General features: G+C 32.9%; 1 protein-coding gene and 1 pseudogene across 1 annotated transcript in view; both read left to right on the top strand.

The window, feature by feature from the left end:
* The window catches only part of LOC125875949 (organ-specific protein S2-like), a 189,714-nt gene that overhangs the window by 150,807 nt on the left and 12,617 nt on the right, over positions 1-26,290 (top strand). The window lies entirely within an intron of this gene.
* LOC125875954 (uncharacterized) lies at positions 58-364 on the top strand (annotated as a pseudogene).

Below are 26,290 nucleotides of genomic sequence, written 5' to 3'. Positions count from 1 at the left end.
GAAGCGGCAAGATTGTAATAGTACCCTGAGCTGAGAGGACTAAAAAACTTAGCGAAGATGGTTAAAGTTGCGATGTTCTTTGCTATGTCTGTAGGAGCCTTTGCTTTCTAGCAAACCATGGACAAAAATCATGTCTGGATCGCTCTTCAGCAGGATGAGAAGTAAGAGAGAATGGAGAAAGAAGTAAAAATTAGAAGAATGAGAGCAGAGCTAATCAGAGAAAACAAAGAGCGGGAGTCTCTTGCCTAAGCTGCCAAGAATTGCAAACCTAGTTGCATTCAATTCAACAATTTATTTTTGTTGTCTTTTTTAATGTTTCTGGACTTCTGCTTCTACTTTTAATTTCCATAAAAATCATGTAATGATGGTCATGAATGTCTTCAATGTACTTAAGTTTGGATTTGTCTCAATACTTTGTTGTCAATAGCATGATTATGCTTGCATTGTTAAATATGTGGCTACTTTTAATCTGACAATGTGGATGGAGTATGAAGGCTTTGTGCAGGCATTAGCAAAAACCTATAAGGTTCCAATGATTCCAATTCCAAATAAATAGGATTGGTCGATTCCATTATATGTTTTAGATGAAATTGTGTTGCCACCTAGATACAAAAAGGATGGTCAAACGACCAAGGAAACGAAGAATAAAAAACGCAGATGAAAAGATAACAATAAACACAAATTGTTGCAGACGGTGTGAACAAGAAGGTCACACATGAGAACTTGTACTTTCTTACCAAAAGAGAATTGAATTTTTTTTTTTAAAAAAAACATTGATGTTCAACCATCCTTATGAGTTTTGAATAATTTCCACTTCTAATATATTTCACTTTTATATTTCCATTAAATAAAGTGTATTTTTTGCTTGAGTTATTTTGATACATTATTTATTATGATTGTTGTTGTTCAAATTAATAATTCGTTAAGATTTATGTGCCAATGTTATATCATGTAAACAATTATTTGGGTGTTGTTTTAAATATAAAGAAGTTTGAAATGTATCAACTTTTAATTAAAAATTCTTGTGTAACTGTATCATAATTGATTAACTGTAATACATAATTTATACCATTAAGTGTCTCAAGAGTTGAACTTAAATTGTTACATAGTTATAAAGAATGTATCATATATATTATATCAGATGTATCTCTTACGTGAATATAATTCATGTATCATATACATTATAACTTTGTATCATATACATTTTATTTGATGTATCATATACATGAATATAAGTCATGTATCATATACATTATAACTTGTATCATATACATTATATCATATCAAACTTAAAGTAAATTAGTTATGTGTGTGAAGCTTAACTTTGTAAAACAAAAATGTATACTTCGAAATTTTTAGTGGACCATAATGTATCAAGCAATATATTGAAAACAAAAGATGTAAGAAATTACAAAATACTGTCATATGAATAATTTTTTAGAGAAACAGTCTAAAACTTAAGTGACATTGTCTTAAAAACAAAAAAATATAAAAAATTGTTTGTGCAAATATGCTTAATTACTAATCTATTTGAACCAAATCTTCTTCAAATGGTGGTGTGACTTGACCCTTAGGCTTTGGTGGATCATCATCTCGCTAACGTATCCACCCTCGGCCTTGTCGCTGCCATATCTCCATAACAATGATGTGTATCTATTGCGTAGATAATCTGAACGAAAACAATCAGATGGTATAACGAGTAGGTCGCTCAGAAACTCCGCAAATGTAGCTACATATACACCACAATCCCTACAAAAAATGAAGAATATAAAGTATATAAATAACTTACACATATGATTCAAAATAAGAATATATAATACTTACAAGCTATCACTTCTTTGTTGCATAATGTCTTGGACAAATTCAACCTTGAAAGGATGTTGTGGGCGTGGCTCTAAAAGTGTACCCGTTTCTTTGCCCTTATATTCATCAAGTTCTGACCAGTTGGTTCGCTCTATTTTTTCAAAGAATCCACTGTCAAGGAGGTAAGTAGGTAGCATTATCGACAACTTTTTTATCTCGTCAGAATGTACTTTTTTCCTTGAGCCTAATGCAGAGTCATCCAACTATTAGTAAAAATACAGAAAAAACAATAACATAACTAATTTTCATATCAATGTATCTTCACTGTTTATTTGATACACATATAACAAAATGTATCTGATACACATTTAAATTACAAACTATAAGATACATTACATACAATAGTTCAAAATGAACTTTATCTTTTGATACATTCCAAACACAACTCCAAAACTAAATTTAAATTAGGATTTTAATGTATCAAGTAATATCCAACAGACTATGAGAACATTGTATGGAAAAAATAATGTATCTTCATTATTTAATGTATCAATTTATATCTATCCAATACACCAAATGTCATAATGTAACTACAACTAAAATTAGGGGTTTTAATGTATAAATATATTACAAATCAATTAGAATTCAACAGACTATGTGAATATTTTAGTGAAAAATGATGTATCTTTATTGCTAATGTGTCAATTTATTTCGATATAAACATACTAAAATGCCATATCAAATACAAAAGGTCGAAAAAGGTACAAAAACATATACTTTGGACAGTAAAGATCGAAAAACTACCGGTGCTGTTTTTCTTCCCCTTTTTTGGGATTTTTTTTGCTAGATTTGATTTTGGAGAAGAAGGAACTTCCTTGTTCGAGTTGTCATTACTCTAATTCTTCATTGCTAATGTGTCATGCAAAAGTTTGGATTTATTTTCAGCCCAATTTGCATCATCAGAATCATATATATAAGAATAAGAAACTGAAAATAAAATAAAATTGAAGAAGACAACAATGACGACTGAAAATCCTACCTTTTCAGATGTTTGAAATTGTTTTGATTTCAGAGAGAGTATCGGTTGAAAATCAAATTGATTTGAAAACTGTAACTGCTAAGAATGTGGAGTGGATTTAGGGAGAGAAAAGAGGAGTGCAAAGGGGAGTGGATAAACGTGGATTTTGCTGATGGATTTTATGTATCTTGAAGTTACAAGAATTGGGAGAAATAAGGAATTTATGAAATATTTTAAAAAGGTAGGAAAAAATGGAGAATAAGGTAAGTAAAGGTGTGTATATAAGTAATTTATCCATTTTGAAAGTTCCCCACTTAATCATAATTTGGGCCCCTTAACTTTTCCTAACCAAAAACTATTTTTTAGAGGGACGTAGCATGTGCCCAAGTTGGTTAAGAGAATACAAAACTGAGATTAATTATTCAAAAATTATTAATATGTAAAAATAATTTCTCTGAGGGGAATGTTTTTACAACTTATTTTAGCTTTATATAACATGTTCCTCATTTCGTTATATGTTTACACTATAACAATTTTGACCTTAATAAAGAAAGAGGAATAGTAAAGTCAGTTTATCTTTATATTTCACAATTAAGTAATAATCATATTTCACTTCCTGACTATCTTGTTATTGTAATAAGGTAATAACTTTTTAACTTAAACAAGAACAAGCTCACTACCAAACTTAGGTCTCCTATAAATCAACACTTCGAAATAGGAGACTAACAAATTAACTAGAGTAAATGTAGAACTAAGGCAATTAACATTAGAGGACACATTGTGACGGAGTCAAAGAATAATTGGAAGGCTATGTCAATAGGGAGGTTGTCAAAATGCGCTCAAATATAGGTAATTTGTTTAAGCCGTCCAAAATTAATGGGTTGACATCAAGATAATTTAAATTGGTTCAGTCTCAACTCGTTCAAGCATTATCCCATTGGAAAAGGATCTTCAATTGAGTCTAATCTAATCTTTGATTCAACCAGTTTTAAAACTCTATATTTGCATTGGTGCAATGTATAAATATATGAATTACTATCATTTTTTTCATCATGTATTATTCAAATAAAAAACGAGTACATCGGTAATGAGAGATGGAGAGTTAGTATCCCACTCCATTGAGCCAGACATAAAACATATGGAGAGTTAGTATCCCACTCCATCGAGCCAGACATAAAACATATGCTCTAGCAAGACAATGAACAACCTAATTCACTGATTTCTTAATAGCTGACAAAGAGAAAAAAGGTAACTCTTTGATAAGAGTTTTACGATAAAAAACTAAAGAATCAAAATAAAAGTAATTCACTAAATTTTCTTCCAGAAATTTCTTCACAAGTAGATTATCAATTTTCACAACTAGCCTCATCTACTGAATTGTTCCTTTAAGCCAGTAAGAAACTCACGCACCGCTATGATATCAACCAACAAAGGGTTAGCAACACGACAAAGAAATATAGTTTTCCCAGGCCTGGACACATCACTGTCTGATTCTCAACACTTGACTTGGTCCCTCACCTTATCATCACTCCCCTTAGGTCTGAAATCGACACTTTCAATCTATGGATCTATTTCATCTTCTTTAAACTAGTCTATATTCGATTTACTCTAATACTCATGAGACACTAATCCCATGGCTACTGAACTCTCTAAGTGCAAGTACTAAGATTCGTTCTAGGGCTTCTTTCTGAGATGTTTTTCTTAACTTCTTCCTGCTTCAATAGAAGTTTTTCTATAATTGTTACCTGCATTGGCCTATATGGCCGCTTAATCTAACTTTTAATAGTCTGACTTCCCCTTTTTATCCCACTAATACTATCATTCTGAGTTCATATCTACCTAATTGGAGGAGCTTGGACTATATTTAAGAGGCTCATTATTGACTATGTATGATCCCTTCGACCAAACTCTTAAGGGTAATAAAGAATGCTTACATCAGCCTACTTCATATTGACAGCCCAAATATACTATATAGGCACACATAGTAAATCACAAATTTAATGAAAGTCTCATCTGACTACATACGATCTCTGGTACATCTCTTAATGCTCTTGTTAATCTAATGACTTAGCCACACTTTATTACTCTCATCTTGGTGTCATAATATCAGTCTTACACCACTCACATTCGTTGCAAACTAACACCTTAACTCCTCACCTACTTTATGTCAAACCTACTATATCATATCTCAAAAGTAACATCATCACCCTCATATTTCCATCATTTTTATCACTACACTTGTCTTAAATTCAAGCTTAATGTCTAGTACTAAACACATATATCAACATAATCACTCATATACTACACTAGCTTACGACTACTAGATACAATTAAGAAACACTCGCTCACTAATATCACATAACAAATAGTCAATCTTTATCTCCCAATCTACATACTTATAGATTATCATCACATTCCTTTTCACAACCTAAGTACTATTCACTCATTCACTATTCATCATTGCCTAATTTGTCTTATAACCCTCTGAATATCATGGAGATCTCCCTCCAAAAAAATCATAAGTCTAGCTTAGATCTATCATCTTATGAATACTCTGATCTTCTATTCAACACTTATACATGGTCTTACTAACCCAATGGAACATCGACATAAACTCCTTTCTGGTTAGAGTATACTCTAACTCATCCTAATCACTAATTATTCCTCTATCTTCTATCATGAAATCCATACAAAATCATTACTACTTTGCCAACACATAAGCGAAAAATCACCTCATTAATAACTTATTGGGTACATGACTGCAACTACACATTTTACTCAATAACTATCCTCATTTCTTAGTTTACTACACTTCTAAATGCATACTTCGAACTCTAGACACTTATATTACTATTAGCTTATAACATCACAACTCACACTATCTTTCGGGTGAAAATACTATCCAAGCGCTCTAAAACATACTTCTCTCTTAAAAGGTATCATTTGAAACAAGGTTTAGAGAAGAAAATTTGAGAGATCATATTGCATTTAGCTCGAACGCATGATTCATATGGATAAGGGTGTATTCTCTTGAATCAATACACTTATGCACACTAATGAGCTTCTCTCAAGCCCTTTTGTAGTCTCTTAACTTTTTGAAGACTTTATCTATCATGACCCAAAGTACACCCTAGACGTGACATGATGTATAAGACCCCGATAGGTCCTACACAAGCCACTTGACATACATACAACATAATATGATAGAAAATACGAAAAGTAAAGGTAAAAAATCTCATATCAATAAAAGAGTTTGACATAAAGCGGAAGTCTAATCATAGTCTCGACAAGTCATTCTACTACATTAAAAAAATGATTGGGACGTAATCCGTACACTACATACTATGTCTGAAAACTCAAAGTATAAGAAACATGGTCCTTGGAACTTGAGGACTTACCAACTGTTCTAACTTTGAATGGTACTAGCCACAAGCGGGAGGTAGAAGATCTTCAAACCCTACATGAGTTAAACAATGTAGGCATAAGTATGCATTAGTACATGTAATATACTAAGTATGAGGGACATGCAATAAAACATGAAACATGATCATAAGGGGACATAATCTAAAACATGATATGCATGACCAAGCTAAGAATAGTAAAACCCTTAAATAAGAACCATAAATCATGAACATGGTCAATGCATCTTAAAATCATAAAGAAAGCTTGAGAAATTAGAGAAATCCCTCTTGGAGTTCTTGATCTTTGGAAGAAGGAGAACTTGGGATTTTGAGAGTTTCTATACGTATAGTAATGATATTAGGTCATAATATAGACTTAAGAAAGTTAATTGTGGGTAAAAGGTAAAGCATAACCTTTTGAGAACGTAAGAAGACCATAAAAATAAAAATAAAACGACTTTTTAATTAATCTCATCGACCAAATCGGTGATCTGGAGGTCCCCTTGCCAAAATATTTGACGGATCGCCAAATGGGGCTTTGGATCACCAAAATATCTAGATAGTGAAGGTTCTTAGGACAATTCTGTGAGCTAATTTGGTGATCTGCCAAATCATTTGGCGAGTCTCCAAATGGGCAGGTGTCCTCGCCGAATTTCTTAGTCCAAACACATGTTCCAATAAAATGACCATAACCTTTTACTCTAAACTTTGATTGATGCAAACTTGGTAGAGTTGGAAAGAAGACTCATATATCTTAAATGTGATAGGTCATGGGTCACCTAACTCTTTCTATGCTGAGACATATGGTCGTTTGAAGTTAACCTAAGTAGAATCTTATATCAAAACTCAATTGTTAAGGAAGCTTTCAACTCAACTTTGTTCTAGTGGATTCTTGTGACCTTAATTCATCTCCTGATATATTCTCACATTAAAGAATTGACCTTAACCCCTAAGAGAAATTTAAGAGTCACCTGATACGACCTTATACGTGAATGAAGAATTGTTCGGGTCTCAGCTTAAAATATCTGGGGTGTTACAAAAAACTAATTTGCTATCTTCATAATTGTAAGAGATTTCATGTTGCATTTCAAAAATCTCTATTTCCATGTGTTGGTTGAAATTCTAGATCAAAAAAAGATCGTGAAGTGGTCCTTGAAGTGATTATTATGGTCAATTAAATAATGGTTATGACATCTTGGAGTTCTTATTCATCCAATAATGTTCTATCAAAATCAATAGCAATTTTTACATGTATTATAATTTTTCAAGTTGGTTGAAAATATTAAGATAATACCACAATAAGCTTAAATATTCTAAAGACAACGAGATGTATGTCTTAGCCTAAAGAGAAATTCCTTTCTATTTTTCAACTATAATTATATTTTCACCATTAATTTAAGGATATTCAATGACTATAGTTGAAACACATAAAAAGATAGGGAGTCTCAACAAACCATTCATTTCAACAATTCTCACTTTAAAAGTTGAAATAATAAAGTGAATTTACTCGATTCTTTTGGATATTTCTTAATACGACAAGCTAAATATTACTCACATATCTCAATTTACAAATATGAAATTACATAGTTAGACAAGAATTATCAGTATACAGACCTTTAAAGAGCTCATTCATTGGCATCATATTGACAATTTTAATCACAAAAAAAGTGGTAATTTAGGCAAAAATGTTTAAAATGCATGTTTAATAACATACTAATAGTACTACATATTGATAATGGAAAATTGAGGTAACAAATAGAATAATCACAAATTGAGATGTCGATGTCTCATACTGCTTAAGGTATACATTACAACAAAATTACAATGATTGTGTTTGATATAAGAAAATATAGAAACTATTTTATCTTTAAAAAAAATATTTTGTAGATCATTTTTCAACTTTAGTTTAGTAATAATACAATGTTGGGGATATGATAAAGAGACAATGGTCTTATGATTCTTTTGAATGATAATTGTTGATAACAATACGTAAGATTGAAACAATTGAGATAAAGTGAGAATGTTAACTATGATACTTTTCAAATAAAAATGAGTATTCACTGAGATTTCACAAGTGACATAAGTCCATTTTTTCTTATAATTGAAAATATTTTCTTCAAAAATATGTTTAAATTACTAGACACAGAAAATGATTTTATCAAAAAAATTGCCCTCCATACTAATAAAAAAATAAAGGGGGGCGTGGGGGGGGGGGNGGGGGGGGGGGGGGGGGGGGGGGGGGGGAATAAATACAGAAGTATACCCTTATAATCTTGGTAGAAAGAAAGGAAATAATAATTAAATAGGTAAAAAAAATATTTCTATGATCCACGCTAAACATGCTTATCAGCTAGTAGAGTCAAACAATAAACATTCGAGATTCAATTAACAAATCTATCAAAAAAAATTAAGTATTTTTATGATAAATTTTGCCTTTTATCTAATAAATTAGTTTCTTTGTATCTCCTCATTATTTTGTCTGAAGAAGAAAATTCTCAGACTATTGAAGGAATAGATAATTCAACTGAAGCTCCTTTTTATGGTATGACAAAAGAGGTTGCGGTGATGTTTCGTGTAGGGGTGTACATGATCGGGTTGGTTCAGGTTTTCCAAATATCAAATCAAATTATTTGTATAAAAAAATTTAATTTATAAATCGAACCAAACTAATAAAATTCGGATTTTTTTGGGTTTTTCAACCTCGGGTTGGTTCGGATTTTTCAAATATCAAACCAAACTATTGTGTCAAATTTTTAAATTTATAAATCAAATCAAACTAATAAACCTCGAATTTTTTTGGTAAAGTTTGCATACAAACATATAATTAACTTGTGCTCCAAATATTTCTTTAGTCCAACCAAAATACAATTAATACCAAACCAAACCATTGTGTCGAATTTTTAAATTTATAAATCAAACCAAACTAATAAACCTCAATTTTTTTCGGTAAAGTTTGCATACAAACATATAATTAACTTGTACTCCAAATATTTCTTTAGTCCAACCAAAATACAATTATCTAAGGTGTTTCTTAAGAAAATAACACAAAATATTAGATGAGTACTAATGACACTAAAATATTCAATAAAAAATAATAATGAAATCATCATATAAAATAAATATTGCAAAGTCATAGTGAAAATGATTATAATTTAAAAGTACTAAATCATGCTAAAATAAATTTAATAGGTNTACCCTTATAATCTTGGTAGAAAGAAAGGAAATAATAATTAAATAGGTAAAAAAAATATTTCTATGATCCACGCTAAACATGCTTATCAGCTAGTAGAGTCAAACAATAAACATTCGAGATTCAATTAACAAATCTATCAAAAAAAATTAAGTATTTTTATGATAAATTTTGCCTTTTATCTAATAAATTAGTTTCTTTGTATCTCCTCATTATTTTGTCTGAAGAAGAAAATTCTCAGACTATTGAAGGAATAGATAATTCAACTGAAGCTCCTTTTTATGGTATGACAGAAGAGGTTTCGGTGATGTTTTTTGTAGTTGTGTATATGACCGGGTTGGTTCAGGTTTTCCAAATATCAAACCAAATCATTTGTGTAAAAAAATTTAATTTATAAATCAAACCAAACTAATAAAATTCGGATTTTTTTGGGTTTTTCAACCTCGGGTTGGTTCAGGTTTTTCAAATATCAAACCAAACTATTGTGTTGAATTTTTAAATTTATAAATCAAACTAAACTAATAAACCTTGAATTTTTTCGGTAAAGATTGCATACAAACATTTAATTAACTTGTGCTCCAAATATTTCTTAAGTCCAACCAAAATACAATTAATACCAAACCAAACCATTGTGTCGAATTTTTAAATTTATAAATCAAACCAAACTAATAAACCTCAAATTTTTTCGGTAAAGTTTGCATACAAACATATAATTAACTTTTACTCCAAATATTTCTTTAGTCCAACCAAAATACAATTATCTAAGGTGTTTCTTAAGAAAATAACACAAATCATGAGATGAGTACTGATGACACTAAAATATTCAATAAAAAATAATAATGAAATCATCATATAAAATAAATATTGCAAAGTCATAATGAAAATGATCATAATTTAAAAGTACTAAATCATGCTAAAATAAGTTTAATAAGTATTAGTTACATCACTAAATATTTAAGGAAAATTAAAATTAGATTATGTATTTTAATTGTCTAAACCAATGTAAAACTAAAGAAGAAATATTCAATATTATTGTCATTCTTAGTGTTGAATTGATTTCCTTTTTGCATTAGTAGTTAATTTGATTTTAATTTAAATTTTATTATAATTATCATCTATGAACTATAATCTTTATTGGACCATTCCGAATTCTAAGTTTTAAACTTGAAATAATATATTAAAAGATAAAAACTATGATATAGTATAAGAAATATTTTAAAATTATATCAAAGTAAATATTTTTATGTATAAAATAAAATTTTAAAATTGCATATACAATGTCCGGTTGATTTGGTCTCGGGTTGTTTTTTTTTAGTTAAAACCAAACCAACCCAAATATAGTCGGGTTTTTTTTTCCAATACCAAACCAAGTCAAATCAAACCACCAATCGGGCTTTTTTTTCGGTTTGACTCGATTTGTGATTTGATTCGATTTTCGATTCGATTTTATACCCCTAGTTTCTTGATAGTAGGTGTCATACGATTTCTAAGTGCCTAAAGGTGTCAATATGTTTTTTGAAAACAAAAGTCAACTAGATTAAGAATGTATCTTGCAATTTCACTTTTTGTGTAAGAAGGAATATGCAAATAATTTAGAAATTCACTAATATTTATAAGATTCTTCTAAGATTAGAAGAGGGTTTTATGCCGTTCAAGAGAAAAACAAATTCATGTGAAACATCACATGTTTAACATTTGAAATACGTTTTTTTGGCTCAATTGTACAGAAATTTTCGCACCTACTTTTATGTCGTTTATTACTAAAATTAAATAATAATTATGTAGAAAGTGTTGGGTTATGAAGGTGATTATGGCGTCATGCGAAAGCTTATAATTTGCAAATCATGATATGATTGATAAATTAGACGACAAACAAAATTATTCTAAAGGAAATGTATTATTATATGATATGATCAATTGACCTACATAATTAAAAACTAATCAAAACACAGACAAGCTATAGAAAGAAAATCTCCCCATAAACAAAACTCTCTAAGGAAAGAATAAACCAAATATGGAAGAAAATTATATTTTCCTTTCAGAAAAAGTTCAAGCATTTATGGTAATATTTTGACTTTTCTTTAAGGAAAAAAAATAAACTTTAAATAAGGAAAGAAAATCAGGGCAAAACCCTAACAAATCTCCCCTTTTAGCTGGATTTTCTTGACAAAACTTGATTCACCTTCTTCACATGCATGATAATCTCCGTTCTTCACATAATCTGCATCACTGCTGCTTGCCATAATTAAAAATAAAGTTTAAAACATATGGGTTAAAAATGATTTAAAAATATTTTCTTTTTATTTTTAAAGATGCAGTAACATGAATGTTGAAAATATGGTTTAAATCTCTTATCCACATGTAGTTAGACAAAAATCTTCTTTATTATCAAATTGAACCTATCTTCAACCTTGATGAACCTGGGTTATTGAACCATGTGCTCTGATACCACTTATTGGGTTATGAAGGTAATTATGATGTTATGCGGAAGCTTATAATTTGCAAATCATGATATGATTGATAAATTAGACGACAAACAAAACTATTCTCAAAGAAACATATTATTATATGATATGACCAATTAGCCTACATAATTAAAAATTAATCAAAACATAGAAAAACTGTAGAGAGAAAATCTCCCCATAAACAAAATTCTCTAAGCGACTACATTGTGAAATGCTATGAGAATAGAGATCTTCAATTTATAAATCTCCAAACTTTTCCTCTAAGGATAAAATAAACCAAATATGGAAGAAAATTATACTTTCCTTTCAGAAAAAGTTCAAGCATTTATGGTAATACTTTGATTTTTCTTCAAGGAAAAAAATAAACTTCAAATAAGGAAATAAAATTAGGGCAAAACTCTAACAGAAAGGAAAGAAAATACGAAAAAACAAATCATAAATTAGCTTTCATATAAGAAAGAACATAAATGCAGAAAATAGTCAATTACAATACAAAATTCGATATCACGTGTACAAGTGTCTAGAAGCCAAAAATAATTATTTTAGTACTAATACACTATCTAAAATGATAAAACTATCTAAAATGATAAAGACATAGTAGTAAAGAGAGCCCGGAGCCTAAAGGGCAAAAAAAATTGACAAAAATTTCAAAATGGCACATCAAATTTTTTTCTAATCAAAGGGGCAAAATTGCTGGTGGAGTAGCAATTTTGATTTGACGCCATTAACAGATCAAAATCGCTGCCTTATCAGCGATTTTGTCCAATTTTTTTAATTTTATTTTTTCAAAAAATCGTTGCCCGTGCAGCATTTTTGAGATTTTTTTTAAAAAAAAAATTAAAATCGCTGCTATGGCAGCGTTTTTATAAAAATGATTTTTTAATTTTTTTTTCAAAATTGCTGCCATTTTCGTTAATGTTTTTTTTTTAAGTCGCTGCTATTGAAACGTCCATAATTTTTTTTTTAGAAATCGCTGCCAAAAAAAATAAAAATCACTGCCAAGGTGGAATCTTTTTTTTTTTTTTGAAATTTTTGTCAACTAGTCAACATCTAATTGATGTTTGACTAGTTGACAGAAATTTCAAAAAGAAAAAAAAAATCCATCAAAAAGGCGATATTTTAAAACAAAAAAGTTCCACCAAAATTGCTGCTAGGGCAGCGATTTCTAAAAGAAAAAAAATTTTCCACAAAATTTAAAATAACGCTGCAACAGCAGCGATTTTTTTTTAAAAAAACATTAACGAAAATCGCTGCCAGCGATTTTCCGAAAAAATAAAATAAATTCGTTTTTATAAAAACGCTGCCATAGCAGCGATTTTATTTTATTTTTTTTAAAAATCGCAAGAACACTGCACGGGCAGCGATTTTCTGAAAAAAAACAAAATAAAAGTTGGACAAAATCACTAATAGGACAGCGATTTTGATCTGTTAACGACGTCAAATCAAAATTGCTACCCTACCAGCGATTTCACCCTTTTGGTTAGAAAAAAATTTGATGTGCCCTTTTGAAATTTTTGTCAAATATTTTTGCCCTTTAGGCTCCGAACTCGTAGTAAAGAATAGAAGGAGTCTGGAGACACAAAATTCTCCATGTAGATCACCATAAACTCCAAAATATGTTTGTGTTTGACACGAATCAACAAGGCCTACTTATCAGAGAAGGTCAGGCAATATAAGATGGTGCAATACATATGTGGCGAATAAAGAACAGTTAAAAGTCTCGAAATTGACGAGAGAGAGTTGCTCGGATGGTAAGCATCCCTCACTTTCAACCCGAAGGTTGCGAGTTCGAGTCACCAATGAAGCAAAAAGGGTGGGAGCTCCTAGGGAGGGTTAAAAAAAAGTCTCGAAATTGCCTCACTGGCCTCCGATAGGCTCCCCAAGACATTTCACAGACTTGTCAGAGCTCAGCTATAGATGCAATAAAAGTTAAATCCAAAATGATCCCCTATCCATATATGGGCTCATTAATGCGATGCAGAAAGTAAAACTTAGAATGCTTTCTCGGGACATAAAATTTGCCTCAGACTTATACAAAAAGTAAATGGATAAGAGTCCCGAGAACATCATCGCAAATCATAAGTAAATATCGTACATCTTTCAAAATTAGATTACCAACAAATTTAAGGATAAAATCTCTTCAAAAGTGGAAACCCAACAAAAATGATACATTTTGCATAAATACAATAGCACGCTCGCTTAGAGATCAAATCTAATTAAAATCGAGGTATATTAGTTAAAAAAAACCTAACCAATTTAAGGAAATTGAATTGGAGAAAATTTTTAGGACTCAATAGGTGAATGGAGCCCATTGATTAACCCCCACATACCTTGATTTTGAAGCCCAAAACAATGGAGGAATTGAAGACTTGAAAACTTGAAAATCCTAGAATCCTTTATGAGCCTTAGAGAGAAAATCTTGAGAGCAATTTAGGAGATTTGGGGATTAAAATGGAATGGGTAGTTTTCTAGGAGTAAAATCAGTGATAGGGTCTATATATAATTTCTAGGGTTTGGACCTATGGCCCATGAACTACTACGGCCCATACTAATCAACCGTATAACCAACTTCAGAAACCCAAAATTTAATCATTTCCCACAAACCTTTCTACGGTCCGTAGACCCCACCCGTAGAACTCAACTTTTGGTTCAAAATTTCACTAAGCGAAGATTAGTTCTACGAGACAACCCTACGACCTGTTGGATAAACACGACCCATCAAACCCTTCTATCGAACTGAAGTCTTAAGCCAAGTCTCTGAATCCATTATACGAGTGCTATCTACAACTTGTCAAAATTCGTACGGTTTGCCCTGTTAAGTTATAGGTCAAACTTCAGAAACTTAATTTTCCAAAACTCAATTATGGGTTCTACGATTCAGTTCTCACAGCCTGTAGGACTTTCTACGATCTGTAGGTCGGACTCGTAGAACAGTATATCAACAATTTTTTTTGCATTCTTCTTTCTTTTTTTCAACTTTCCAACTTCTGAGGTGTTACATTTATCCATAGTTCTCTCATAAATTTCCTCTTTCATATATACTCTTGAGTGTTTTCTTGCCTGCCCAAATTATTGGGGAATTTCATCATTTGTGGAATTGAAGTTTCTCAACTCTTCTAGAGGAAAATTTAGGTTCCAGATTTTGAATTTTTTGTATAAATTATGGGTAAGAAGGGTTCTCATAATATTTTGTAAAAATCGAAATGATGATTTTGATTTTGTTGTTTCTCCACCATTAACTTCAAATTCTGCCCATGCAAATACACTTCGACCAATCTATACCAATGAATATCAATTTCGATTTAAACAAATATATACAAATATGTTATGTGAATATGGATCAATGGATACAAAGATGAATGTGGACCAATGTATACATACTGCATTTATAGTATACATAAATGTATACAATTTCTAAATAAATGAATACAAAATACTTTCATGAATACACAATCGACAATATAAATATAAAATTATAATAAATTCATAAATATTCTTTAAATGAGACATTTTGTATACATACATAACTAATTGAATTCATTAGTTAGTTAAACTCATCACATAATTATACAATGCAATCTTGAAGTAAAAAACACGGAAGAAGAAAAAGTTATCACATGTCTCATTATTTATTGTTAGTTGGTTGCACGATGGAAAAAATAATCTATAAAATTATTGTTATATTACTTTTGGGCTAATACGTATATATTTATTTTCTTGACTACTAACTGCTAAATAAAATTGCCTTATGAATTGCGTATAGTTTGTAACAATTGTCCTTTTTGGTTTATATAATAAGGCCATATTGACCATTTTCATCACAAAAAAGTGAATAAATTTAGACAAAATTACTTTAAATGTTTAATAACAGACTAATAATACACCTTATAATTATTGGTATTGGACATTTGAGGTAACAAATTGAATAATACAAACTCAGATGAGGAGATCTCATATTGCTTATTGTATATATTACAACAAAATCACAAAAATTGTGTATGATATAACAGAATATATATAAAAAAAATTTTATCTTGAAACAAAATATTTTCTAGATAATTTTCGAAGTATAGTAATAATACAGTGTTGAGGATATGATAGGGAGATAATGATATGACACTTTTGAATGCAAATTATTGGTAATAGTATATAAGATTGAAACAATTGAGATAAATGAAAATGTAACTATGATACACTTCAAATGAAAATAATTACTCACTCAAATTCCATGTGTAAGTGTAACATAAGTCTTTTTTTTTTTAAAACTGAAAACATTTTCTTCAAAAATACGTTTACGTTGCTAAACACTAAAAATGATTTTATCCAAAAGGATTAACCTCCATACTATAATAAAATGAAAATAAAAATAAAAATATATACCCGTATCTTGGCCGGAAAAAATAATAATTAAATAGGTGAAATAAAATTATTTCTATGATCCACATTAAACATGTTCATCATCGACTCAAACCCTAGCAACACCGATATTTTAGCCGACCTTCGACTATAGTTTCCGGTGGCATGGCTGCCATGCCGATCAGACAGCCTCCATCGGGGGAGGTTGCGCCGCTTACCAACCAGTCCCAGCCATAGTCTGCTTTGAATTTTTTGGGAGCCCTACGCCCAGATATCATGAAGTCAACACCATCAATCCCTTTAACGGTAAAACATGGTACATATTTGCATGGAGAACCAAGAGTTATTTGGGAGCAGGAAGTAGAACAAATGATAATTAAGGAGAACCTACAATATGTCATACTTGAAAAAATTTCATATGGATGGCCGGAGATCCAAGAATTCATATTGTTAATCCCCAAACAATGTAACTTGAAAGGAGAATGTAAAATTGGATTATTGAGCAATAAATATGTGATGATAAGGGCCTCTCTACTAGAGGATTACGTAAACTTACTGTTAAAGCCAATTTTTTACATCACTCAGAGGGGGTGGTCCTACCCAATGAGAACACTAAAGTGGGACCCACTTTTTGACCCGGAGGAAGAAACTACAACTGCCATAGCTTGGATCTCTTTCCCAGAGTTACCCCCAAATTTTTTTGTCAAAGAAGCTATTTTTTCATTGGCATCAGCCGTAGGTAAGACTCTACAAGTAGATATGGCCACTAAGAACCAATCAAGACCCAGTTGTACAACAGTAAAGGTGGAAGTGGATTTAATAAGTGATTTTTTTAAAAAGGATCAAGATAGGGGTCAGGAAACAAAGTACAAGAGAAGTAGTTGAGAAATGGATTACAATAAAATATGATTATGTTTCTAAATATTGTACAACTTGCAAATTGCAAGGACATGATGAAAAAGCTTGTTATATTTTGCATCCAGAACTATATCCCAAGGAGGACAAAGATTATAAAGACAAAGTGCTTGAGGGGAAAAGGGAAGATGATAAAGGAAAAGGAACAAACATCAAGGGCCAGCAGAATGGTGATGAATAGATATCCAAGGAGCATAGGCTGAAAAATGAATTTGGTAGGGGAGTACAACAAAAAAGGACAGGGGTGACACAATAGTGAAACAAAATAATTAGACCACAGGAGGAAGGTGTTGTGACTATTTTTTCACAAATTTACTGTACTAGTGTTGGAAGAAGGACAAAGTGAAGCAAACACACAAAAAGAGGACAATGTCAGGTAGGAACAAGATAAAGGGGAAGAAGTAGAGAAGCAGAGAGAGATGCAATCAGAACAATCACAAACAGACAACAACAAGAAAGATTCAAATCAAAACACCCATGAACAAGTTAGATCATCATTACGAAGAAGTGGGCAAAAAAGCAGTGGAGAGCAATGGAGCAAAAACAATGAACAAGAAACAGGAAAGAGTGATCAGAGTACTAATAAAATTAGGAATTCACATGAAGAGTTGGTGGAAGTGCAGGGCGATATAAGCATAAATCCAACTGGTGAACCAATGACATGGATTTCAACTCCTTTTAAAGAAGTTCAATTAGTAGCAGACACTAATGAGATGCCAAAAGATCCAAATGCAGAGGAAATTAGTGTTCTAAGGAACAAGGAGGAGGCTGAAAAGATGGAGAAAAACATTGGTAAAAGAGGGTGATTTGTCACCTAGACAGCTGGACAGACTGAGAAGTGGACTAAGAAGAGCTAAACCAGGGATTACAGTACCTTTACAGGTGCAAACAAGGAGTAGTAGGGAGAGGCAAACATCTATTAATCTATGAAAAATAACATCATCTATTGGAACATAAGATCAGTGAATACTCAAAATGCTTTTGAGAGATTGCTAGATCTTAACAGAAGCTATCATTTTTCATATATTTCTCTCTTTGAGCCATTTCAAAATCCATCAGAAGTAGAGAGTTACAAGAGGAGAATAGGACTAAGAAATGCCCTAGTTAACTGTTCTTCAAAAATATGGATATTCTAACATGAAGAATAGGAGGGACACATCATATCATACACTATCCAACAAATCACTGTGAGATTCACTCACACTGGCAGTCAAAAGCAGATACTGATGACAACAGTTTATGCTAGGTGCAGTGCAATAGAAAGACTTTAATTATGGGAAGATTTGGAGAATGTTGTTGAATGCAATCACTTGCCTTGGGTGGTAGGTGGGGATTTTAATGTGATACGAAATGAAGAGGAAAAGCTTGGGGGGGTTACCAGTGTCAAATTAGAGACTATTAATTTTGAGCAATGTTTGAGTTGTTATGCCCTTGAAGAGTTAAAGTTCACAGGGAGTAAATATGCATAGTGGAGTGGAAGAATAGGGGAGGCTTGCATATTTAAAAGATAAGATAGAATAATGGGCAATTAAAAGTTTTTTGAGCTACTCCCAGCTTCAGAAGTAGAACATTTGCTGAGACAAAGGTCAGATCATGCACCTTTACTAGTTAAATGCAACACAGAAAGTGAACCAGTGATTAAACCTTGCAAATTTTTGAATTTCTGCACAAAGCACAAAGATTTCAAGAAAATTGTAGAGGATAATTGGAAGATTGATTTTGTAGGGTCTCCATTTACAGAAGTACAGACAAAGATGAAAAAAGTAACGGTTGCTTTGTCAGAATGGAGCAAAAAAAAATATGGGAATATTTTCCAGCAAATTGTTACATTAGAGGATATTATTCAAGCAAAAGAAGCTCAACTGGAGGTTAGGCCTGATGAAAATTCAAGGGCAGAATTGAAGAAAGCAGAGGCAAACCTTATTAGATTCTTGAATCTTGAAGAAGAATATTGGAAGCAGAAATCAGGATTGAGCTGGTTCAAGGAGGGGGATTGTAACGACTCGAAAAATGATAGGTTAAGCAAGAGCCTATGACTTTGTGTTGACTTTATGATGAGGTTCTATGAGGGGTTTTTATGTAATTTCATTTTAATTGTGTTACATCCGACAATTTAAAATGAATATGAAGTAGCTTGAAATTGGAAGTAGTCACTTTTGGAAAAAGTNGAGTCCTCATAGATTCGAGGGCAATAACCAACATGTTCTTTTTATGTCTCTCTAGTATTTGCTTAAGTTTTGAGTGGGCTTAGTCCCAATGTTATATTCAAGTATTAGATGGTTTTGAGACATATTGTATAAAGTCTAGAAAGTCTTCCGCTTGCTATTTATTGAAAGTATCTTCGTGTGTGAAGAAAGTTTTTAATTCCTTATGGTTTTGGTGTCTATGCGATGAATGAATGCTAAGAGACTTGTATTAGACCTCTTCGAGGTCGAGTACGCCGGTTACGACTAGGGGGTGCTCCCGGGTCGTGACAGGGATAGAAATACAAAATTCTTCCACTCTTATGTGAAAGGCAGAAGAAGGAGAATGAATTTAAATGAGATACACACTGATCAAGGAGATATTATTAATGGTACACAGAGCATTGGGGAAGAACTGTTAAAGTTTTTAAGAAGCAATTCACTGAGGAGTGAGGAGAGGGGAGACAGAGATTATAACATGCTAGAGAATATTCCTTCTTTGATCACACAGGAGGAGAATGACAAAATCTGTCACGCCTCGAGCTTACACCCTGGGCGGGACTGGCATTCGAAAACCATTGCTGGCCCCAAGCGAACCCTTGGCCTAACTTACTTAACTCAGCGGAAGAAAATATTCATATTTATAATGATCAATGAACTTAACTGAACTGAATAATAAAATAACTGAGAATGTTTTAAAGATTAAACATTCAACTTGGCCAAAAGTGGCAACCCAAATCTTTAACCTAAGAATGATAATGCAAAGACTATTGAACTACTAACTGTCTATGAAGCCTCTAAAACAAAGAGGGATGTCGGGACAAAACCCCCGATCATCGTACATCTGAAAGACTAGAAAGCAAATAAACAAGTCCTCCGGAATGCAAGGAGGCTCACCAACAGACTCTAAATGCTCAAGCTGGATCAACGAGGCACTGGATGCTGATCCTGGTTACCTGCGTCTGCATTATAATAAGATGCAGGCCAACTGACATCAGTACATTAAATGTATGAGTATGCGAGTTGGAATGCTAACAAGCATAGGCTCGAAAGAGATTATAGAAGAAACACCTACCTGGCTCTTCTCAACTCATGAATACTCAACTCAATATGAATCAATAAAACACATCCGATATATATAGAAAGCTTATAAAACAACTGAAAACAATTTTAGTTCGTTAAAGATAAAGCAATAACAAACTTAACTTTACTCATTTAGAAAGTAATATTACTTCTATAGGAGATTCTCTAACCAACAACCATCACTATGAGTCTAAGTGATGGTACAACGTTTTACCTCACATTGCCAAGGACCGTCTTAAACCTTGCCATCGGTATAGAACCTGAACTACTAAGTGGATCCACTAGTCTATGCTGAAAAGCACTAAGGAATCATCTAAAAAGTATGACCCTTTTTCTGCCCATGATGGCTACATGGTTTATGGGGGCTTGAGTTAATATGAACTCGCGTCCCCATATCGGTGCTCAATACTACTCCCAAAATATGCTTAGCTCATATATTTTTAAAACAACTTCTTCTCTGGTTTGAGATAATTGCTCAAACTTAGCTTAAAAAGCTCTCTTGGAATCAATGTTCCCTTTTACTGTTCAAAACTCTTTTGGAAATCTCAGTTTCCTCACATCTTAAATGTGAAAACATTTACTCTTGAAAATACTTAGTTCCCATATCATTTTAAAGAAAATGAACCTTGCTCTTACTCTTTACTCAACTTCAAAACTTAAGTCTTAAAACAAAGTTAAAACATCTGTAAAAGACTTATGAAAACTTGAAATGAACTTCTCTTACTTGACTCTTGACTTTGATCTTAACTGCATTTGTCTTGACTCTTAACTGATCCTTGAATTGAGTAATGGATTCAAGGATTATGATTGGTGTTTGGAAAGATCTCATGTTGTTTAGGAATGATTTTAGATAGCTAAACATCAGAAAAGACCGAAAATCAAAATTTGAAGGTGGGTCTGCGACACGGAGGCATAATTAAATTTTGGTTCCAAAAACGTCTTTTGAGGTAGAACACCTCGTGTTAGCTCCGCGACGTGGAGCAGAATTTTTTAATCCTGGTTACAGGTCACGCGACGCGCTCCCAAACTCAAATTTCGTCCGACGAAATTTCTTTTTCATTTTCCAGCCCCAAATCACCCAACCTCGGTTCTTTTTCTCAAATTACCATTAGATACAGATACCCAACAAATGTACCTAAGAACCTAACTCGAAACGACTCTATAATGCAACGTAATGAACTCAGAAACTTCTCAATTCATCCCAATTCAAGAACAACATTCAAATTCAAGAATTCGTGTCAAGAACATCAACTTTCAAACTCTTTTAGGACGAATTTCGCTGAACTAAACATAGTTGGCGCGTGGGTGAATGAACCCAATGCTATGAGAGACTTACATACCTTGTAGGGCCAATTCCTTGGCGAATCCGCAACCAAAATCGATCATTCTTGGCGAATCTTTTTTTCCTCTTCTCCTTTCTCTTGCGTTCTTTCTCCAAAAGCCCTAACTCTATTNNGACTTATGAAAACTTGAAATGAACTTCTCTTACTTGACTCTTGACTTCTCTTGACTTTGATCTTAACTGCATTTGTCTTGACTCTTAATTGATCCTTGAATTGAGTTATGGATTCAAAGATTATGATTGGTGTTTGGAAAGATCTCATGTTGTTTAGGAATGATTTTAGATAGCTAAACATCAGAAAAGACCGAAAATCAAAATTTGAAGGTGGGTCCGCAATGCGGAAGCATAATTAAATTTTGGTTCCGAAAACGTCTTTTGAGGCAGAACACCTCGTGTCAGCTCCGCGACGTGGAGCAGAATTTTTTAATCCTGGTTATAGGTCGCGCGACGCGCTCCCATACTCAAATTTTGTCCGATGAAATTTCTTTTTCGTTTCCAAGCCCCAAATCACCCAACCTCGGTTCTTTTTCTCAAATTACCTTTACATACAGATATCCAACAAATGTACCTAAGAACCTAACTTGAAACGACTCTATAATGCGACGTAACGAACTCAGAAACTTCTCAATTCATCCCAATTCAAGAACAACATTCAAATTCAAGAATTCATGTCAAGAACATCAACTTTCAAACTCTTTTAGGACGAATTTCGCTAAACTAAACATAGTTGGTGCGTGGGTGAATGAACTCAACGCTATGAGAGTCTCACATACCTTGTAGGACCAATTCCTTGGCAAATCCGCAACCAAAATCGATCGTTCTTGGCGAATCTTGCTTTTCCTCTTCTCTTTTCTCTTGTGTTCTTTCTCCAAAAGCCCTAACTCTTTCTCAAAAGTGTAAACTGAACTAACTCAGTTTTGACCCCAACTATTTTATTAAAAATGGATTTAATTAATTGGGTAAGAAAAAGACCAAACTGCCCTTCAAAAATTCGGATTGGGCATTTTCTTATTCGAACAACCCAACTTCCAAAGGGCATAACTCACTCATATAAACTCGGAATCACGCAAACTTGGCGGTGTTGGAAAGTTTATTCCAAGATATTTCTAACCATATCTGGAATTACACCTAAATCATCCTGAGCTAGGAGTTATGGTCGTTTGAAGTTGACCGAAAATTCACTTTAACTTACTTAAAATTTTTCAGATTTCCTTATACTTTCCAAAAATAACTATTTCCAGATTTTAAACTTCCTTCTAGTTCTTTCTAGTTGCCGAGATGTTACAAAATCAGTAAACCACCAACAGAACATGAAGTAAAGGTAGTTGTGGTTGCTTTAAATAGAGATAACACTAGTGGACCTAATGGCTTCTCTAGGTTGTTTTTTCAGAAATGTTGGGACATCATATGCAAGGATATCACTAGAATGGTGCAGGCATTCTTTGCTAGACAAGAGTTACCAAGGTATGTTGCTCGCACTAATTTTGTGCTTATACCCAAAAAAGAAAAAGTGGTGACTTTTTCTGATTTAATGTCAATTAGTCTAAGTACCTTTTCTAATAAAATAATCTCTAGAATGCTTCATGAAAGAATTGTCCCAATTCTCCTCAAAATTATTTCAAACAATCAGGCTGGGTTTGTTAAAAGTAGAAGCATCTCTGAGAATGTGTTGTTTGCTCAGGAAATTGTTAGGGACATAAACATAAGAAACAAGTTGCATAATATTGTAGTGAAGTTGGATATGGCTAAAACATATGATAGGGTATCTTGGGTGTTTCTAACATAAGTGTTGAGAAAAATTGGTTTCGGGGAGAGAGTGATTGATATGGTCTAGAGGCCATTAACTAATAATTGGTATTCTATACTGATTAATGGGCAAAAACAAGATTTTTTCAAATACTCCAGGGGATTGAAACAAGGAGATCCATTGTTTCCCACTTTGTTCATCATTACTACAGAAGTTCTATCAAGGGGCTTCAATAAACTGCATGAGGATCCTGATTACAAAGGATATGGTATGCTCAAGTGGAGCCCAGACATAAACCATCTGTCATATGCTGATGACACCATTTTATTTTGTTCTGGACGTCACAGATCTATAAAGAAGATGATGAAGGTGCTAAGAGACTATGAATATATTTCTGGCCAACTGATCAATTTATCTAAAAGTTTCTTATATCTTCATGACAAAGTGCCCATTGTAGACTGCTCAAGAATTAGGAAAGTGACAGGAATAGGTCAGGGAACTTTTCCTTTCACCAATTTGGGATGTCTTATATTTTATGGAAGAAGAACAACATATCATTTTGAAGAGCTGCTGAAGAAAGTAAGAAAGAGAATATTATTGTTGCAGAACAAACTACTTTCATTTGGGGGAAGATACATCTTGGTAGCTCATGTGCTCCAATCAATGCATATATATCTCTTAACTGCAATGAATCCACCTAAAGGGATTATTAAACAGTTACATATGATATTTGCAATTTTTTTTGGAGCAACATTGCAGGTACAAGGAGTAAGCATTGAGTAGCATTGTAACGACTCGGAAAAATGATAGGTTAAGCAAGAGCCTATGACTTTGTGTTGACTTTATAATGAGGTTCTATGAGGGGTTTTTATGTAATTTCATTTTAATTGTTTATTATGTGGGGTTGATTTTAAATGGGTTTTGGGTCTTAAAACATTCCTTTAACTCATTATTTTCCCAAATCAAATCCCANTTGGGTTTCAGGTCACTACATGACCTATCTAATGCACTTTTTGCAAAACTATGGTGGAAGTTCAGGGTATCTACAAACTCACTTTGGAGTGCATTTATGTGGAACAAATATGGTAAGAAAGCCCATCCTATAATGGCCAAAAGCTTAGGGGGTTCTCATATTTGGAGGAAGATAGTGCATATCAGGGAAGAGGAGGAACATAATATTTGGTGGCAAATCAAAGTTGGTTCCTCAAGTTTCTGGTATGACAATTGGACAAAGCAAAGGGCTTTATACTATATAAAGGGGGACAATGCAAAGGAAGAAGAAATAGAGGTCAAAAAGTTCATCACAATGGAAGTTGGGATAAGCATAAGCTTCTGAATCACTTGTCAGAAGAGATAACAGAATGTATAGTAGATACTGTTAAGCCAGAGTTAACAGAGGGGAGGAATGATAAAGCTTGGTGGATGTTGGAAAAAAATGGAGAATTCAGTGTGAAATCTGCCTGGGAGGGTTTGAGGAAGAAAAAGGAGCAAAGAAGAGACTTTGAATTTATTTGGGATCCCAAAATGCCTTTTAAATTATGTTTCTTCTTGTGGAGGGTGTGGAAAAAAAAGAGTAGCCACAAATGATAATTTGCAAAGGATGAACATACAGATAGTCTCAAAATGTTGGTGCTGTCATGAAAGCAAACATGAGGCTATGACCCACTTTTTTCTAACAGCTTCTATAGCCAACAAGCTATGGAAGCATTTTGCTACTTGTGCAGGTATAAACATAGAAGGCATGCATTTGCAACAAGTAATCACAACATGGTGGACAAAAAATGCTAACATAAAACTAATGGCAATTCAGAGAGCAGTTCTAGCAATGATAATGTGGGCTCTGTGGAGGAGAAGGAACACAATCAAACATGAAGGAAAATGCAGTTATAATCAGATGAAGGAGCATATCAAAATTCAGATACATCCTTTAATCAAGGTGAAATACCCTTGGATACAAAAGATCCCTACATAATGGAATAATATAGTCAAATGTCTTAGTGCTTACAAACCTAGGCTTCATGCCATGGGCATAAGATGGGTTCCACCTCCAAGGAATAAAGTTAAAGTGAATATCGATGGTGCTTGCAGAGGGAATCCTGGACAAAGTGCTTATGGATTTTGTATTAGGGATGAATTTGGCAATCTTTTATATGCAAAGGGAGAGGATATTGGTTTAAGAACCAACATGGAAGCAGAAATCATGGCAATATTGGAGGCATTGAGATACTGTAAAAGGACTGGATTAGAGGGGTTTTGGCTGGAATCAGACTCACTCAGCATTGTTAACTGTCTAAGGAACTCTTGGAAAGTTCCCTGGGAAAGAGTCGAACAGGTGGAGGAATGTAGAGAATTAATGGAGATCACCAAAGCAAAGATTCAACATACACTGAGGGAGGGGAACAATTTAGCGGATTTCGTAGCTAACACAGTGATAGGAGCAGTAGGAGTGGTTCAGTTCGACACATCCATAAGTCTACCTACGAAAGGAAGATGCATTTTGAATATGGACAAGGTTCAAGTTCCTTCATTAAGAATCCGAATTAGATCAATCAACAAACAACAAAGTATACAGAGGAGTAACAGAGGCCATTCATTCAAAGATTAGATATAAAGTAAAAGCTTTTGCATAATAGTCGCACCAAAAACATGGACGGAAATGGAGAAATAGTACAAGTTTTAGTGGCGTACTATAGAAATTCGACTAACCTCCGTGTTGTTGAGACCTTTAGGATCGCCAGTGTTTTGGATCTGAGAGTTGCAATCGTCGACATCGATGCGCCTGACTCA

Source organism: Solanum stenotomum, chromosome 9 (genome assembly GCF_019186545.1).
Source record: "Solanum stenotomum isolate F172 chromosome 9, ASM1918654v1, whole genome shotgun sequence".
In the NCBI taxonomy this organism is placed as follows: Eukaryota; Viridiplantae; Streptophyta; class Magnoliopsida; order Solanales; family Solanaceae; genus Solanum; species Solanum stenotomum.
The sequence above is the reverse complement of the archived record's forward strand: the minus strand, read 5'-3'. Positions and strand labels throughout refer to the sequence as shown.